A 17,142-nucleotide genomic window follows, 5' to 3' on the forward strand; every position below is an offset into this window, starting at 1 on the left:
CGTATTTCCTTTAGTTTCTTGAGATTTTTCATCCTTTTAGAAACATGTTCTTTGTTTTCTCATTTTAATTCTTTTTTTCTTTAGCATTGTTGAATTTGATGTTTCTTTCCATGTTGCTGATTTTTCTGGAGTGGATAGTGATGATGTAGGGGAGGTAAAACTTTACCGTTTTTGGGTCTCTGACTAGGCCTGATAATTAAGTTGACATAAGACAAATTAGGAAAGCTTACGATTTCTTTCCTTTATTCTTCTCTTCTCTCTTCTCTTCTCTTCTTCTCTTCTCTTCTCTTCTCTTCTCTTCTCTTCTCTTCTCTTCTCTTCTCTTCTCTTCTCTTTCTTACAAACAAAACAAACAAACAAACAAACAAACAAATAAACAAACATAAAAACATGTGCTAGAGGTCTTTAGCAGGAAAATGAAGACCTGAAGAACCATTTGGGCTTAAGGGTTTCTGTATTAGGTTTGGGTTTCTGTATTAGTTTGAAGAGTGGTGATTGTGGAAAAGAAACTAAAATGTATGGAGAGGCTAAAGTAAGATAATAGGCTTCATTTTATAAAGATTTGTTTGTACAGTTTCTTCTCAGCCTTGATTCCCTGTCTCTGGTGAATAGAATGAATGTCCGTTGCCTCCAGGTGCAGAAACTTCATATGGGAGTTTTATCTCCTGTTTTCAGGAAAAGTGGGGAGGTCAGCGTGCCTTTCTTACCCTCATGGTTTTTTAAGTCAAAAAAGTCAGTATACCAAATCGACATGCTTTGAGGTGTCATGTTTTAAAGTCCTTTGATTGTTTATCATGAATTTCTTCATGGCAAATGATAGAACCAAAAGGTTGGATTCAGCATTGTCACAGAGGTTCTGTTTACCTGATTGTGCGTACGGGCTCTGACTTACAGGAGCCATGGTGGGTGGGCAGGGCAGGCCATATTGGTAGGGTGAGTCTTCCATAAGATGTGTGGGTTACTTGTCTTCTGAGTGCAGATAAACTCTGTTATTAGTTATGTGGAACATTGTCCAGTGTCTCTAATCCAGAGGATCACTGTGGGTGTTTCTCATGGCTTTAATCCAGGGGCTCATACTACCCATTGGGGCCTAAGGGTTTCTTTATTAGGTTTAGGTTTCTGTATTAGTTTGAAGAGTGGTGATTGTGGAAAAGGGACCGGGCAGGTGGCAGGTTCTTTAATTACCTGCCTTGCCATCCAAGGTGTATTTCTGCTGACACTTATTTGTTAGATTTTCCTAGAGTCTGCTAGAAACATTCATTTGAAGGTCTATTCTCTTATTTCTAAGGGGTCTTTCAGCTCTGTTGTATTTCATTTTCAGTCTGCTTTCTATTTCTTAAAATTTGTCACCACTCTGACCTGCCAGTGCCATCTCTACTGGAATTTCCTGTAATTTCTGTGCATTTATTTGGATTTTATATTTCTTATGAAATTTGAGATAGGAGGAAGGTCAAAAGGTAAATTTGTGAGTTATTAGCAGTTTTGAATTAGAAATCCTTAATTTTTATGCATTTTTGCCTTTCTCTTTCTCATGCTGCTTTCCCTCTGTCCCCTCTCTGTGGACAGACCGTAGATGTCATTTGCCGCTTACTTTTGACATGTTCTATGGCACTGCTCGTAACGTTCTTGGGCTTAGAAGGTTTTTGCCCTGTTGTTCTGCCCAGGGAGTACTATTAGGGAAATGTAGAGCTCGGTAGCTCAACTTCGAGCAGAGGTTCAAAACTGGGATCCAGGGATCCCTGGGTGGCGCAGCGGTTTGGCGCCTGCCTTTGGCCCAGGGCGCGATCCTGGAGACCTGGGATCGAATCCCACATCAGGCTCCCGGCGCATGGAGCCTGCTTCTCCCTCCGCCTGTGTCTCTGCCTCTCTCTTTCTCTCTGTATGACTATCATAAGTAAATAAAAAATTAAAAAAAAATTAAAAAAAAAAAAAAAAAAAAAAACAAAACTGGGATCCAGTACCACTTAGAAGCCATACCACCTTGTAGAATTATATCTTTAGCTTCCCCGACCCCCCTGAGAATTGTGGACAGTAGTATTATCTGCCCCTTAATGTTGCTGTAAACAGGTGGATGGGATAGACAGGGTCAAACACCTGCGATATAATATGTCCTGAAATACTGTTACCTGAATTGGGAGGGTCAGCTGAATAAGTTCTGACTTTGACAGCCCTGCTATTGTGTGACCTTTGCTGTTTTGCCTAACTTCCCTCCAGCTCTCCTTCCTCTTCCTCAGACCCCAAGTTAGAACTCCTGTTCCCCTGTTCTTGCCACATTTTGTCATACTGATACTGTGGTGCCCTTCTTGCAGCCTACTTCTGTTTTAGTTGGGAAGTGTCTTAGTCACCGGGTGTGGTGTTTTGGTGGGCTCAGGATGCCCTTGTTTTCATAGGTCAACTGAATTAAATTAAGGTGTTTCTTTCTTTGTATTGACCCAACCCTTTAAAATTCGTAGAGGGATTCTCATTTTGCCCTGTGTATCAGTCAAGACTCTGGAGAAACAGAACCAATAGGAATACATACATAACGCATATATGTGTGTATATATGTATTATACATGTATATAAAATATATTTTCCCCCAGTTTGATTGAGAGATAATCAATATCCATCGCTGTGTAAGGTTAAGGCACACAGCATGGTGGTTGATTCACATATTTTGTGAAATGATTGCCATAATAGGTTAGCTGATGCCCATTTTCTCATGTAGATAATAGTAAAAAGAAAAGAAAGGGAAAAAAGGGTTTTCCTTGTGATGAGAACTCTTTGGATTTACTCTCTGAATAACCTCCCTGAGTATTATACAGCGGTGTTATCTGTAGTCATCATGTTGTACATTTCATCCCTCCTACTTATGCATCTTGTAACAGGAGGATTGGAAAATTGTACTTTTGACCACCTCCTCCTTCCACCTTCTGCCTCTGATAACCACAAATATTTCTTTTTCTGTGAATTTGATTGTTTTGTTTTAGATTTTGCATATAAGTGAGATCATATAGTATTTATCTTTGTCTTTCTCTGACTTCACTTGGCATAAAACCTTCAAAGTCCATCCATGTTATCGCATATGGTAGGATTTCCTTTACTTTATGGCTGAGTAATATTCCATTGTAAATGTGTACTGCAGTTAATCCATTCATCCTGAGAGGAATACTTAGGTTTATTTTAAAGAAGTGGCTCATGCATTTGTGGGGGCTACAGATCTGAAATTGTAGGGCATCCTGGCAGGCTGGAAACTCATGCAGAAGTTAATGCTGATGGTTTGAGGAGTTCCTTCTTTTTTTAGGGAACTTTAGTCTTTGGGATTAATGTCTTCAACTAATGGATGAGGTCTTCCCACATTATCAGGGATAATCTCTTTTACTTAAAGTCAAATGATTGTAGCTGTTAATCGCATCCACAAAATATCTTCAACACTTAAATTCGTGTTTGACTAAATAACTGAGCACTATCTAGCCAAGTTAACATGAAGCTGTTATACCTAGTGTTGGCTTAGCCCGTGTAGAAAGACATTATGTAATCGGTTAAGTGTGCTATCAATAAATTTTAGGCCACCAGTGCTGATGTCATCAAACAGCCAATTGAATATTTATGCTTCAAGGTCTTAATGATTCTGTTTTTAGTGGCAGTAGAGCATGTATGGTGATGGTGAGGTCTGTGCATGTTTATACAAATTATCTGAGAAGGCTGTTCACTCCCATTTTGAGTAGTTATAAATATGACATTTATGATTTGAGCCTGTTTCCTTCATACTTATTTTTGGTGAAAAGATCTGTATATTGGCTTAATTTCAAAAGAACCTGGTTATTTAGAATTCAGGCCAAATGCACAGTTGTTACTGTAGAGAGGAAAGCAAACATTGCCTTCTGATTATTCAGTGTTCTCTAAAGGAAAGAATAACAAATCCGTGTAGCAAAATTATGGCTTAATAAATTCAGTGACTGGTAGACTGATACACTTAGTGCATCCCCTTGAGAATGAAAACTAATGGTTTCCCCGGCATACTTCTAGTGTGTGCCACTGCACTTCGTTTTTTCTGTTACCCAGTGTAATTGCTTCTTACATAAGTAAAGATAGTTACCTCTGCTTAAACTAGAAATCTCCTCTATGGGCTGTGGAATTGCTCTTTCTAAAATAATGTTGTTAGAAAGCAAACAATGAATTAGAAGTGAACCAGGTAGAACTGTCACTTATCTTTATGTGACTTGCAATTAGTTTTAAAGATCTTGCACATACTCCTACCCGTATAAAAATATGGACCATAATAAGTCTTGAACTCTATAACAGCCAAAATCAAGAAAAATGTATCTTCGATGCAAATTTTAAATATGTAGCTTACGATTTTTCCACACTGTTAAAGTATGTTAACCTTACGGTGTAAAGTAACTTTTGCTTTGAGGGTGGTTACTTAGGGGTGCAACTCACTTGAACCTCCCGGCCAGGTCTGCTTAGCAAATGGTGGGTGACTTCAGTGTTGAGCACTATTAGAGGTTTAATGCTGCAATTCTGAGCAGTTGTGTTAGTACAGATGTTATGTTTCTAAACTCATAGCATTGATTTGAAAAGTTACTTACTTTTAGAGAAAGAAAGTTAAACTGCTGTAATACATATTTTTAAATGAATCAGTAGTCTAATTGGTATGAGCCTAAGAGAAGCAATCTCATCTGTCCTGGTAGCTGACTGACAGGATAACAGGGATTTTTTTCGTCTTTTCTTAAATATATAAACATATATTTTTTGAAAAACCACCGTGTGGGTGATGCCTTCTCAAGTGTTTTAATTGCACTTTGGGAAATAAGTATATCCCCTTCCTTAAATAACAAACGAGATCTACAGTTTTTTGTTTTATTTAATCTAATGTTTGCCATGGGCTCGGTATTGTGTTCAGAGCTATAGAGAATTATCTTATTATCTCTTGGAGGACTTAATGGCCTATGTCTTCAAAACATTCACGATACCGAGCATAAAACTGTAGGAGGCTTTTAATGACTATTAAGTGGTATTGACCCAGCCTTTAGTGAGCTCGTAATCTAATTCTTTAAAATTTGTATGTAACTAATTCCTTATTGTACAAGTATTTAGGGAGATTGTCCCCTTGAATTTTTCCACATTAATGCATTTAGCATTAGGGTTCACTGATTTTGCTGCAAACAAAACCACATTTTTTTTTTTTCCTATTCTGCTGGAATTTGGGTGGCTTGCACTTTTCTGTGGTTAGGAACAATTGTATTTGTCTCTGGGTGTCAGTTCTCCTGGTGACCATAAACTTAGGATAGTAATTGTTGGCCAGTAAAATATATCTGTGCCTTACTGTTTTCCAAAGTGATTGCACCAATGTACAACTCCAACGGGTGAGTCTGAACATTTGCACTGCTCTACATCTGTGCCACACACTTCACATTGTCCAGCTCGTTAAGTTTAGTCAGGTTTGTGGGTATGTAAATGTGCTTTTTATTTGTGTTTCCCTAATTACTAAAGATACTACCATTTTATGTATATAAGGACCTTTAATATTTTATGACTTTAGTCCATTTTTCTCTTGGATTGTCTCTCTTTCTTAAAAATTCATAAAGATACATTCTAGATAATGTTTTGTTGCAGGTTTTCTAATTTGTGGTTTAGCCTTTTTTATGGTGACTTTTAATGGACAGAAGTTTTTTATTTTAATGTAGAATGAATTTATTTTTCTTTGTGGTTTTTCTTTTTCTTTTTTATGTTGCTAACCTATTCTGAAGCCATATAATATTCTTTTATTGTCTACTAAAAGTTTTACAGTTCTGCCTTTTATATGCAAGTCTTTAGTTAAATTAGAATTGATTTTTCTATAGAGAATGGAATAGAGATTCAATTTAATTTTCCTCCACATGAATAAACACTTGAGCAAGTATCATTTTTAAATAATTTAACCTTTCTGAATTCCTGCTGTGTTGGAATTGAGTGTTGATAGGGCAAGTACCTCACTGATACCTTCTTCTTATGCAGTATCTTAGATTCTTCTTGAGCCTTTGTGTGTGTGTGTGTGTGTGTGTGTGTGTGTGTGGTGTAAGCGCATATACATGTATATATTCCCTAGCTCAATCACTGTGAGAGTGTCTCACAGTACAATGTGAGATGTGCAATGAACACATCTAGCCATTTGGATTTTGCTTTCTAAATACCACTTTCTAATCAAAGGAACCAAAACTCCTTGGCTCATTTCAGGGAAAGAAAGTACAAAATGAGACTGAAACATCTATTTTCAGAAAGTAAGGAAATGCTCAGAGAATGATGGGGTCATATAAATATGACCTAGAAGCCATCTTGAAGGGGTTTCCACTGGCCAAATCTGGGACAGGTTGGGCTACAAAATAAATAATGGTAGTAATGTATTATAAGAAAGAATAACAGTGTAGGCATACCTCGTTTCATTGAGTTTCACTTTACTGCAAATCACAGATAATTTTTTTTAATAAATTGAAGGTTTGTGGCAACCTGTTTGAGCTCCATTTTTCCAACCGCATTGGCTTACTTCATGTCACTCTGTCACATTTTGGAAATTCTCACAATATTTCAAACTTTTTCATTATTATTATATTTGTTATGGTGATCTGTGATCAGTGATCTTTGTAATTGTAACTACTGTAATTGTTTTGAGCCTCATAAATCATACCCATATAAGATGATGAACTTACTTGATAAATGTTGTGTGTGTTTTGACTGCTCCACTGACCAGCCTGTACCCATCACTTTCCCTATTCCCCGAGACACAACAATTTGACGTTAGACTGATTAATAACCTTGCAGTGGCCTCTAAGTGTTTCAGTGAAAGGAAGAGTGGCATCTCTCTCACTTTAAATAAAAAGCTAAAAGAGATTAAACTTAGTGAGGAAGGCATGTGGAAAGCCAAGATAGACCAAAAGCTAGGCCCCTTAATGCCAAAAAGCCAAGTTGTGACTGTAAAGGAAAAGTTCTTGAAGGAAATGAAAAGTGCTACTCCAGTGAACACATGAATGATAAGAAAATGAAACAGCCTTTTGCTGATATGGAGAAACTTTTAGTGGTCTGGAGAGAAGATCAAACCAGCCACAGCATTCCCTTAAGCGAAAGCCTAATCCAGGGTACATCCCTAATTCTCTTCAATTCTATAAAGTCTGAGACAGGTGAGGAAGCTGCGGAAGAAAAATCAGAAGCTAGCAGAGGCTGGTTCTTGAGGTTTAAGGAAAGAACCCATCTCTCTATAACATCGAAGTGTAAGATGAAGCAGCAAGTGCTGATGGAGAAGCTGCAGCGAGTTACCCAGAAGATCCCGCTAAGAACATTAATGAAGGTAGCTACAGATTTTCAGTGTAGACTACACAGCCTTCTGTTGGAAGGAGATGCCATCTGGAACCTTCTTCATAGCTAGAGAGGAGAAGTCAACACCTGGTTTCAAAGCTTCAAAGGCCAGGCTGACTGTCTTGTTAGGGGCTAACACAGCTGGTGACTTTTCAGTGGAAGCTAGGGCTCGTGGACCATTCTAAAAATTCTAGGATCCTTCAGAATGATGCTAAATTTACTTTGCCCTTGTTCTCTAAATGGAACAACAATGCCTAGATGACAGCACATCTATTTACAACATGGTTTACAGAGTATTTTAAGCCCACTGTTGAAAACTCAGAAAAAAAGAGTTTCCTTTCAAAATATTGCTACTCATTTACAGTGAGTGCATCTGGTCACCCAAGAGCTCTGATGGAGAATGTACAAGGTTAAAGTTTTCATGCCTGCTAACACAACATCCATTGTATAGCCCATGGATCAAGGAGTAATTTCAATTTTCAAGTCTTACCATAAGAACCATAAGAAATATATTTACCATATACCTTATATACCATACCTTACATACCATAAGAAATATATTTCATAAGGCTATGACTGCTACAGATAGTGATTCCTCTAATGGGCCTGGACAAAGTAAATTGAAAACCTTCTAGAAAGTATTCACCATCCTAGATGCTATTAAGAACATTTATGATTCGTGGGAAGAGGTCAAAATAGCAATATCAACGGGTTTTAAAGAAGTACATTTTAACCCTCAATGGATGACTTTGAGGGGTTCAAGACCTTGGTGGAGGATATGACTGTAGATGTGGTGGAAATGGCAAGAGAACTGGAATTAGAAGTGGAACTTGAAGATGGGACTGAGTTGCTGTGATCTCATGATAAAACTTTAATTGATGCTGCTCATGGATGAGCAGAGAAAGTGGTTTCATGACATGGGATCCACTTCTGGTGAAGATGCCATGAAGATTGTTGAAATGACAGCAGGGATTTAGAATATTACATAAACTTAGTTGATAAAGCAGTGCAGCATATGAGAGAGTTGACTCTGGTTTTGAAAGAAGTTCTGCTGTGCATGAAATGCTATCAAACAGCTTCACAAGCTATTGAGAAATTGTTCATTGAAAGGAGTAACCCATTGATGGAGCAATTTCATTGTTGTCTTATTTTAAGAAATTGCCACAGCTACCCTAACCTTCGCCATCCACCACCCTGATCAATAGGGAGCCATTAACATCAAGACTAGATCTTCATCAGCTAAAAGATTACAACTCAATAAAAACTCAAATGATGGTTAACATTTTTCAATAAACTATTTTTAAGTTTATGTATATTAGTTTTTTTTTTTTTTTTGTATATTAGTTTTTTAAAGATATAATGCTATTGCACACTTAATAGACTATAGTGTAGTGTAAAAGTAACTTGTTTTTGCTGGGAAGCCAAAAAATTTATTTGACTTGGTTTATTGCAATATTAGCTTTCTTGTGGTGGTCTAGAACTGAGCTCACAGTTTCTCCAAGGCATACCTTTATCTATCATTATCTGTTGAAATATATATATATTAAAAAGCATAGTATCTCTGACTTGAGTTCAACACCGTAGAGTTCATTCTGGTCTTTCTACTTTCTTTGTTTTGTCTCTAGCCTCGGAGTATGTAGTCAAGATAGTGGTCTCCAAAGAGCTAGGTTAGTTTCCCCCCCCAGCATTTCCTTAAGTGTGGTTATGTTGTGCATTTATAATGCAGTCCATTTGTCACTGACTGTGTTTCATTTTGAATTATCCCCATGTACAGGTTGATTTTAATTATTTACTTTTCTTGATTTTGTGAAGTATTACAGTGTTTCTGGATTTCAAAACTAGACAAGAAGGTATATTTGGAGACCTGTCACTCCCCTCTATTTCTTGTACCCCTTTCCCACCCCCCAATTCCTATCCTGGTGTCTTTGTAATATCTGCAGAATACAATTCCAACTTAGTATAATTAACAGGTTCCTCTGCTATCTCCATGTTGGCTTGTCCTTGTCCACCATGTTCTGGCTGCTGAAAGTTTCTCGTTACTCCTCAGATATGACTGGCTGACTCCTGCCTTTGCATGTTCTCTCCCTCTGTTCTTCTCCCTCTTCTTACCTTGCTCATCTTTTGAAATTCAAAACCCGTTTTGGCTCTTACCCACTATGTATGGGAAGACTTCCTGTCCTCACCTTTTCTCCCCATCCTCCTCCTCCTCCTCCTCCATAATTCTCTTCTGTTAATTTCTAGCTCCATCACACTTATGAATACTGTGGAACTTATGACATTTAACTTAAATTATTGATGCATAGGCTTGTCAGCTTCTTTCTGACTGAACTCTTTAAAGACAGGAACTTTATCTTGAATTTCCAGCATCTAGGTCAGTTCCTTGCACATACCAGTTATGTAGTAAATGCAGGATAGTAAATGGATTTCACTTTCTTTTGTTCAAGTTTTCTCTACTCCTTTGTTCTTTATTTCATTCATTATATAGACACCAAAAGGAGAATATGTATCCTTATGACATGCCCATGATCTTGTCCATTGCATCTTTGTATTTTCTGCCTTTCCCAATATATTTATTTGGGCATAACCCTGGTAATTTAATAGGTTCCTCTGATCCCTGGAATGTTAAATATCTAATTAAATTTTAGACATGGTATGAATGGTTAAGATGAAGTCAAGATATAGATACTGTTTGAAGTATGCAGATCTAGAAAGTCAAGACTATTTTATCTGTCACGTTTGCTTCCTCAACTTGAGAAGCTGGAAGAAATTGTCCTGAAAACAAATCTATTGAAAACAAATCAACACTATTTTATGAGCCCTAGTTAGCTTTTAAATTCATTATTTTTATCCAAAGGGCACATTCAGTGACCTTCCAAACTGTGTTTCTAAGCTGCTCACGGACTTATATTCTGTGTTTAGATTATTCAGCAGATGATATTAAAATGTGGGGCTTATATCCACCAGTTTCTTCATCCACCATCTGTTAGTTTCCTCCTTCCCCCCGGATTGCATTCCCTTCCTGCCACTCCTGTGTGTTTTGTCTAATCACAGTTCATCTCCACAACCCGACCTGGAACTCAGAACAGAGGTTTGGTTGTCAGGCAGACATCACACGAGATAATGTGTGTGTGTGTGTGTGTGTGTGTGTGTGTGTGGTGGCTTCAGGATCGTGCCTTGTGGGGGCTCAAGGCATCCTACTGCTCAGAGTAGTTGATGTCCAGGGAGCCTGGGCTTTGAGAGAGTGTCCACTTACACTACTGGCCTGTATTCTTTTTTTTATTTAAAAAATACTAAAAAAAATTTTTTTATTCAAGTGTAATACATATAAAGATAAGTAAATTGTATGTGAGCACTATGATGAATTTTCCCAAATTGAACATGATCACAAAAACCACCACCCACTCATATCAGGGAGTCCAGTATTACTAACCCCACCAAAATTCCCTGTTCCACTCCTTTCTGATTTCTTCTTCTCCCTCTTCCCATCTCTAAGGTAACTTTATCCCAATTCACATAGGTCTACCTATTTTTGAACTTCATAAAATGGATCATATAGTGTATTCTCTCGTGTGTGGCTTCTTTGTTTCAATGCTGTTTTTGAGATTCATCTGTTGTCATATTAGTTATAATTCATTTATATGTATTATTGTATGGCAGACCAATTACAGTGTGTGGTCTGGTTGCTTGTTTTTGTAAATAAAGTTTTATTAGTACACAGCCACACCCATTCATTTACATGTTGTCTATGTAAATGCACTCCAAATGCAAAGTTGAGTAGTTGCAACAGGGCACAGTGACTAGATGGTCTGAAAAAACAAAAATATTTACTGTTTGGCCCTTGCAGAGAAAGCATACTAACCTCTGTTATGTAATATTTTCTGTGTGAATAGTTGACAATTTATTTGTTACTGAGTTTTGGCTATCAAAATTAATGCTTGACTATTACTGTTGTGTCCTGGGGGCTAGGCATGTGCATTCCTGGTAGGCATTTTCCTGGGAGTGGAATTGTTGGGTCACATTGTAAGTTTATGTTCTGCTTTATTAGATTCTTCAACTGTTTTCTAGTTTACCCTCCCACCAGCATTGTATGTATGAGAGTTGAATTGCTTACATCCTAAGACTTGGTATTGCCAGATTTCGGTCTTAGCCATCTTACTCAGTATGTAATTTCATCTCATTGTGGCTTTATTTTGTAGTAAACAAATGAATGTGGTTCAGGAACTGTTCATATGCTTATTGACCATTTGGGTATCTTGTTTAGGTGGCCTTTTTATAGAGTTCTTTATATATTCTAAACTAATTTTTTGATGGATCTATGTGTTGCGAGTATTTTCTTCCATTCTGAGACTTGCACCATTATTCTTTTAATGGTGTTTTCATTTCTGTGAACCTGAAGATCATCAGAATATGCCACCCCAAAATATGCCACTTGGCACAAGGATTATTTTGAATGAAGGAAATTGAGAAATAGCAGATGCAAGCCGAGTTGTGTGTGTGTGTGTGTGTGTGTGTGTGTGTGTGTGGTATGTTGTGTCGTGTCGTGTGCCCCCCCCGCCCCCCCAGGCTTCCTGCCTGAAAATTGGGGCATAAATTTCCATTTATAAAGGTACATCCCATCTCTCTACCAGGAAGAGGAGAGCCATTCTTATCACTGGAGAAACTTGGGTCTACATGATCTTACTGAACAGTCCTATTTACCATTTATTTCCTGGTCATCTTTCCACAATTTATCATTCTTAGGAGCTCCAGTCCCCCTTTCCTGTCTCATGACTTCTGCACAAAGTATTGCCCCTTATTAAGGTAGTATTTAAGCCCCTGGGTCAAACTGCTTCTTTGCATTTTTTTCTTGTTTTCTATGATATCCCCATGGGTGTAAAAATATTAACATCAATGAAGAAACATGAACCTTTTCTTCTGTTAATTTGTCCTCGTCAGTTTAGTTAGCAGGCCCCTAGAAACTAAACATGAAAAGGTAGAGAAAAAGTTCTTTTCTTCCCTACAAACTACTGCCCATGATATTGTTGAACTTACTTTCACTGAAGAAGGTGAAATTAGACCTGGTATTTGTAGATATGTGGACAGAGCCTATCCTCAGCCTTGTCAAGGGACACTATCCCCAGGAAATATTATAGGAGAGATTGATTTGTATGTTTTTAAGTCCTTGTGATTTGCTACTTTGTTATTTGTCCTAAGGTCTGAATAGAGACAGAGTTCTCATCTTAGAATATTTATAACTTTTCCAGAGTCTTGGAGTAGTCTGGGTCCAGTAGTCTGGAGTATGTTTCTTTACTGTTCCATGGTATTCTGAATAGTCAAAGTTTTAATAAACATGCAGTACCGAATATTTGATAGGTGTATTTTATTCTGAGACCTATTCTCTCATATCCCTGAGTTTAGAAATTTAGAAATCGAAGCTGATTTATCGAACTGTAATTTGCAGTGATTTGAATAGGGTAGATATGTTTTCTAGGGGATAGACTATATGATTTTTGAGGTCCATTGAATAATTCTGGTTTTGTTTCAGTTTTACAAATAGCGGTCCAGGGCAGTATTAGTTGATCAAAATATAATTAATTAAAATATATTTAGTTTGTTTGACAATAGATGCAGATGATGAACATGAAGGTATTCTAATACTATAGATGGTTTCACTAACTTTTTAAAAAATATTTTATTTATTTATTTATTTATTTATTTATTTATTTATTTATTTGAGAGAAAGAGGGAGATTGAGAGAGGACAGGAGGTGGGACAGAGGGATAAGCAGACTCCCTGCTGAGCCCAGAGCCCTAAAAGGGGCTCCCATTCTGATCCCAGTACTCTGAGATATACCCCGGGCTGAAGTCAGACACTCAACCCAGGAAACAGGTGCCCCTGTTTTCTCAACTTCTAATTTTAATGCAGCTGTCTAATTTCAAAAGGCTGGTTTGCCTCTTTCAGAAAAAAGATAAAACTTTTTTTTGCAACTGTTTCTTTTAATGAAATCTCTTGTACACTTAGCTATTTTTTTCTGTTTTTAAAAACTTTTGTATTTTTCTTATCTTTTCAGGTTATTCATTCTTCATATGGATGCTACTGTCTAAATTTCTGCAGCCATGGCACAAGAATATAGTAAGTGCTATACTATACTTTCTATGGCCTACGTGCTTTAAAATGTGTTGACTTTGTGTCTTTAAGTTTCTCATTGGAGCAGTGGAAATATAGAAACAAAGTTTTAAAAAATCTGCTTTTCTCAAAGGGATCAATTCATTTGTTCCTCTGCTTTTGGAGTCTATAGCTTTATATATAAATTCATCATGATAGTGATTAATTTCACCTTCAGATAAACATGTTTGCTCAGGCTATTCCCAGTCAGTTCCAGCAGAGCACACATTAGGGGCAGATCCATATCATGCATCTCATCCATCTTCCATATAGGAACTCCAGGGTAGGCCCTGGTTAGGGTCAATCCTATCCCTGCTTTATCCACAATTGACTCATCATGGATAAAGTGTCAGCCAGTGTTGGGTGCTACCTGGACAGAAGGATAATTCAGTAATGGTCCAGTAATCCTGTCCTAGCCAGTGAGACTCCAAGGCAGGTTTGCCAGGAACTTCTGGCAGAAGTCTTCTCATACTTGAAACAGGGCTACAAGAAGAGCCTGCCTCTCTTTCTTTTCTGGATGTTTTTATGTGCTGGCACAAGATGTGCTGTGGCTGCAGCCTGAGCAAGAAGCCACACAGGGCAGAGGACAGAGAAGCAAGCCCTGAGGTCTCCCGAAGTCCAAGCATTTGAGCCAATGCATTTCCTTTTTGTTTAAGCCAGTTTACATTGGGAGCCAAAACATCCTAAGTGATTCACTTAATCTCCATTTTATTTTTAGTAATCCATTAGTTTCTCCCTGGGGAATGTGGGAGTAATTGCAAAGCAAGGCAAAATAATGCCGTTAAATTAAACTGGCAGGGTATGCCGGTGTTGACTGGCACCCTCTTCCCTCTTAACAGTTAACTGGTATAGTGATTTGGTATTCAAAGACAGGCGAATAAAATATATCGCTTTCACTCTCTCTCTTTTCCCTCCGGAAGGTTTTGCCTTTTAATCAACCCACTTGAGCTGTGAACTCTGCAAAGGGTCTTGACCTCCCTGTGTGAGAGCCAGCTCCTTGTAGGGATGTATATTTGGCAGTATGGACCTGTTCTTTCTGTTTCCTTAGAGTACTCTGTGCCCAAACTTCTGATGCCTTGTTTGCTTTGGTTCTTCAAAAATTAACATGAATATTTCAAATATAAAAACAATGGTATAAGGAATAATACAAATACCCAATATGTACCCAATACGTAGAAAACGAATGTTTTCTAATTCTGTGTGGAACAAGTAAAAGTCCGGGGTAATGCCCCCTAACAGCAGCGCCTTTTTCTCCCTCCAAGGAAGCACTCTTCTGATTTTATTCTTTATTTTTCCCTTGCATTTGTCTGTGCTTTTATCACACTGGTGCAGTATGATTTTCTGTCCACTTTTTAACTTCAGGTAAATGTGGGTACTCTATGTATTTGATTTAAAATCTTTAAAATCGCAAAGGAGTTGAGAATAAATTCAGGATCATGAAAAGAGGCTATGAATTTGTTTGAGACACTAGATGTCCCAGTGATCTATAGTAAATGTGTTAGACTTTAAATTGTTGAGTTTAATCAGCTTGTGGACAGCTTTTAATCTTATTCTTTAAACCGGTGTCTGGTCTTCCAGTGAGCTCCCTTTCTTGACCTGCTTCTGCACTCTAATGCACACTTGGCTTTTATGGGATCAGTTGTGTCCTCATGGGGCTTTTCAGGGTGTGGGGGCTGCTTTTTTATTTAAATAGCTTGATTCACCCTCTGCTTAGAATGCATGCTTTTGGCAGACTTGGGTAAATCTGCATTTTCCTGCCATTACAACTTCAAAATTTATTTTTGTGCCTTCTAAATTGTCCGTTCATATTTGTGGCAGCAGTTCCAGCAGAGGCATCCCATCCCCTCCTGTGAACAGGTTGGGAAACATGGTACTTTGAAACAGTGCCTCAGTCCCTGGCACCGTGTCCTTACTTCCTTTTATGTCCAACTTGAGTCTTGGAGATCATTTTGTATCATTCTTACCCGAAATGGATCTTAGGTCATTTAACTTCTACAATCAAATAACTGTTCTGTTGCTCTTGGAGGATTCCTATTACCCTTTGTTCTTGTTTGGGATGTGGCCTCCACAGAACTGAATAGTCATTTCCATTCAGGGATCATTAATCCTTTCAACTTGGGGACATAATTACTGATAGAGTGTCAGAGAAAGATTTATGACAATCGGAAGAGAATTTCTTTCTTTTTTTTCCCCAGGATGTTATTTTTATTTAAATGTTTGACTGTGGTGGGGGGGGAGTAAACTCAAAAAATATTTTTTTCCTTCATTCATATAGTATACACGTTACAGGAAGGAAAACAGTAATATCTTCTGTTGATATAAAATTGGGGATTTTTGGACTGTGTGCATATACATTTTTTTGTTGTTAAAAAATGGGTCCTCCTTTTAATTTTATTTAAATGTAAGTATCTTTAGCTTTTTTTTCTCCGATGTGGATCCAGGATCTTAAATTAAAATGTTGCCAGTGTGAAAAGATAGCCATCAGTGGAAACACCCAATCATCGAGGCCCTTGTGAAAAGAGCTACTCTCTCATTGGAATAGCACGCCATGTTGTACATCAGGCCAAATATAAATACAAGAAATGCAAGACATTTAAATTGTAATCCCATAGTATGTTTTATGTGCATTTTTTATTCAAAATTTAGTGTTATAGTTGCTTTTTGATGGAATAAGCCTATTGAAATTATTCTTTGAGAAATCAGTCCTGTGAATTGATGTTTTTGTTTCGTATGTGTATGTGTATGTGTATGTGTAATGATACCTTCTTATTTATTTTTTTATATAAAGGGATTGTAGACTTGGCTGGATTTTATACCTCATAATGAAATGGTGCCTTTGTGGGGGATGGTCCATGGGTCTGAGGGAACTGGTAGACAGTGACTCAGACCTGTAATTAGGTCTTGCTCTCCGCACCCTTGTTGACTTGAAAGCACTGGCCATAGACCATTTAGTCTGGGAAAGCGATACATGAATCATCTAAATTGGCACAAATTATCTGGAATGCTACTAAGTGTTTTCTATTCTTTATTCTGATTGAGGGAATAAGAGAGGGAGATTTCTTCTTTGAGTTGGAAAGTACTCTAGAGGATACATATACATTTGGGGAAGCAGATGTCTTTAGTTAGAATGGAAAGCAATTGAATGTTTGACATTGGTAAAAACAATTTTGATTTTGTGGGTTGGTTTTAGAAGATTTCCTCCAAGCTCTGTATCCTTACCTTTGTGAAGAAGGTTGTGAACTGTTGCCTGTCTCTCTTTCAGGAAGAGGAGTCCAAGGGCTGTCTTGCTGTCTGTACCCTTAGCTTAACCGCCATACCACAACTGGGGTTATGGGGAAATTCTAGAAGTTGATATTGTATTTATTTTGCTTCCTCCTAACTTGCCACTCATCAATGTCTCTCATATTGAGGATAGAATTTTGTTATCCCTTTCTTCTCTTTCTCAGAATGAAGGGTCAACAGGCTTGTTGAGACCAGTTAGGTACCTGGCAATGAAGCTGATGAAAATTTTTTATCTTCACTAAATAAGTGTACTTTGTTTCAACTTGTTTTGTAGCAAAAACTTAAAAAAAAATCATATTCATTCTAAAGTAGCAGACATTTACAAGTCATTTAGGTTAAAGATAAAATGAAGAATTTATATAGAAAGTAAGCCTTTTGGGGTGCCTAGGTGGCTCAGTCAGTAGA

The 17,142-nt window shown here is 37.6% G+C and overlaps 1 protein-coding gene across 42 annotated transcripts in view; it reads left to right on the forward strand.

Annotated features, from left to right (window-relative positions):
- SIPA1L1 (signal induced proliferation associated 1 like 1) overlaps positions 1-17,142 on the forward strand; it is a 371,521-nt gene that overhangs the window by 166,596 nt on the left and 187,783 nt on the right. For all 42 annotated transcript variants that reach the window (XM_072761869.1, XM_072761890.1, XM_072761879.1 and 39 more), the window contains one exon: positions 13,361-13,422. The gene's annotated coding sequence lies outside the window, so the exon portion shown is untranslated. The remainder of the gene's footprint in view (positions 1-13,360; positions 13,423-17,142) is intronic.

Source organism: Vulpes vulpes, chromosome 6 (genome assembly GCF_048418805.1).
Source record: "Vulpes vulpes isolate BD-2025 chromosome 6, VulVul3, whole genome shotgun sequence".
NCBI classification, from domain to species: domain Eukaryota; kingdom Metazoa; phylum Chordata; class Mammalia; order Carnivora; family Canidae; genus Vulpes; species Vulpes vulpes.